We start from the raw sequence: 2,500 nt of genomic DNA on the forward strand, positions 1-2,500 counted from the left end.
CACCGCAATGTAACTCAATTTGCACCGCAATGTAACTCAATTTGCACCGCAATGTAACTCAATTTGCACCGCAATGTAACGCAATTTGCACCGCAATGTAACGCAATTTGCACCGCAATGTAACGCAATTTGCACCGCAATGTAACTCAATTTGCACCGCAATGTAACGCAATTTGCACCGCAATGTAACGCAATTTGCACCGCAATGTAACGCAATTTGCACCGCAATGTAACGCAATTTGCACCGCAATGTAACGCAATTTGCACCGCAATGTAACGCAATTTGCACCGCAATGTAACGCAATTTGCACCGCAATGTAACGCAATTTGCACCGCAATGTAACGCAATTTGCACCGCAATCTACCCCCAAGTTGTGCCTTAACCTAACCCACGTTGTGCCTTAACCTAACCCACGTTGTGCCTTAACCTAACCCACGTTGTGCCTTAACCTAACCCACGTTGTGCCTTAACCTAACCCACGTTGTGCCTTAACCTAACCCACGTTGTGCCTTAACCTAACCCACGTTGTGCCTTAACCTAACCCACGTTGTGCCTTAACCTAACCCACGTTGTGCCTTAACCTAACCCACGTTGTGCCTTAACCTAACCCACGTTGTGCCTTAACCTAACCCACGTTGTGCCTTAACCTAACCCACGTTGTGCCTTAACCTAACCCAAGTTGTGCCTTAACCTAACCCAAGTTGTGCCTTAACCTAACCCAAGTTGTGCCTTAACCTAACCCAAGTTGTGCCTTAACCTAACCCAAGTTGTGCCTTAACCTAACCCAAGTTGTGCCTTAACCTAACCCAAGTTGTGCCTTAACCTAACCCAAGTTGTGCCTTAACCTAACCCAAGTTGTGCCTTAACCTAACCCAAGTTGTGCCTTAACCTAACCCAAGTTGTGCCTTAACCTAACCCAAGTTGTGCCTTAACCTAACCCAAGTTGTGCCTTAACCTAACCCAAGTTGTGCCTTACCCTGCTCTGTAATTGGCATATGACACGTTACAGTAATGTATTGTCCAACCGCAACCCGCTCAGAATGTTGTGTACACAGCTACGTGTCATCTCCCCATAACAGCTGCATTGCAGTGTGGTACGCCATAGAGACGTGTGGGAGTAATGGACGCAGTGGATGGCGATCAGCATGAGCCGTCTGTTCATGTAGTGGCGCGTGTATGCAGACGTAGTAGTCTCTTCTCACACAATGTGATAGCACGGTGCCCCGCGTTCCACATCTGCGACATGCTACAGAGGCCGGTTGACAGTTGGTCGCGCAGTGGACATCGCATACGTACGGGGGCACCTTCCACGTGCCCTCTAGTCGGGCACATTTTGTTGCGTGGATGTGAGCGGATGTAGTGTGTCTTGACACCTGACAGGCAGGCATGCAATAATAGTTGACTTTGCAAACGGGGATGGACGTGTACGTTTACTGGTGACGTTACGCAAATGAACAACTGGTAACCCGTTGTGGTGCGGTTGTCCTTGCTGGAGGTACATCTGTGAGGGCAACGATCGGTACAGCTACGAAGCGGTCCCCACCATACCAACGAACGTGAATGTGAATCTGGGTGTGAAGCGATACGCGGCTGTGGGTGGGTGGGACTGTCCCCGGCCGGTGAGGGGGGGCCGCCCGGCGTGCTGGCCGCGCGGTGCGTGGGCGCACGCGCTACAGCCGGCTGGTGGGGGCGCCCAGTGGCAGGCGCGCCGGCCGACGGACGCGGCAGGCGGCGCAGCTGCGCGCCGGGGCACCCTGCGCGCGGCGCCGTGCAGCCAAAGTGGGTCCTCGCCGGCCCGGTGCGAAGCGCGGTGGACATCTGCAGTGTGCTGGTCCGATTGAGGACTGTGTGCGTTGAGGATGCGCCGCCGCCCGGCACTCGGCGCCGCGACGCCGTCTGCTGCTCGGTCGCCCCAGCGGTTCTCGCTGGTGGTTTGTATCGCAGTTGTGCAGACGTGTTGGCACGTGCGCTGTGCTGGGAGAGTTCGCTTCGGCACCCACGTGGGGCCTTTGCCCTTCTGTGGCGCTGGCGTTGGAGCTGCCGGTCACCGTAGGTGGCGCGTGTTGTCTCCCGCCGGCAATGCCACGACAGCACGCTCCCGGGCCTCTGTCGGCAGCGGCAAGCTCAGTTGGGAGCACGGGTGGTCGCACCTAAAGCGTCTACTCGCCTAACTCCGGGCGATTGCGCCTCTCTCGAACCCGACCAAGTACTTAGGACGGCGCTGCGCGCCGCCGGGACCTGAGAGGGTTTCGAGGTGTATTGTGCAGGGGAGCTCAGCCTCCTCCTGTTTGCAGAATAATTGAGCGGACGCTTGCGTGTTCGCGCGGGCCTCTGGGACACACTCCCGGGCGGCCGGCTGCTCAGCTCTAGTTGACGCAGCTCCCTGGTTGATCCTGCCAGTAGTCATATGCTTGTCTCAAAGATTAAGCCATGCATGTCTCAGTACAAGCCGCATTAAGGTGAAACCGCGAATGGCTCATTAAATCAGTTATGGTTCCT

General features: G+C 55.5%; 1 non-coding gene across 1 annotated transcript in view; it reads left to right on the forward strand.

Moving 5' to 3' along the window:
• The first annotated feature begins 2,381 nt into the window (after nucleotides 1-2,381).
• The window catches only part of LOC126118187 (small subunit ribosomal RNA), a 1,909-nt gene continuing 1,790 nt past the window's right edge, over nucleotides 2,382-2,500 (forward strand). Inside the window, exon 1 of the ribosomal RNA XR_007525632.1 lies at nucleotides 2,382-2,500. This exon is cut by the window's right edge and continues 1,790 nt beyond it. This is a non-coding gene — a ribosomal RNA (small subunit ribosomal RNA).

The sequence above is a fragment of the Schistocerca cancellata genome, unplaced genomic scaffold (genome assembly GCF_023864275.1).
Source record: "Schistocerca cancellata isolate TAMUIC-IGC-003103 unplaced genomic scaffold, iqSchCanc2.1 HiC_scaffold_349, whole genome shotgun sequence".
Taxonomy (NCBI): domain Eukaryota; kingdom Metazoa; phylum Arthropoda; class Insecta; order Orthoptera; family Acrididae; genus Schistocerca; species Schistocerca cancellata.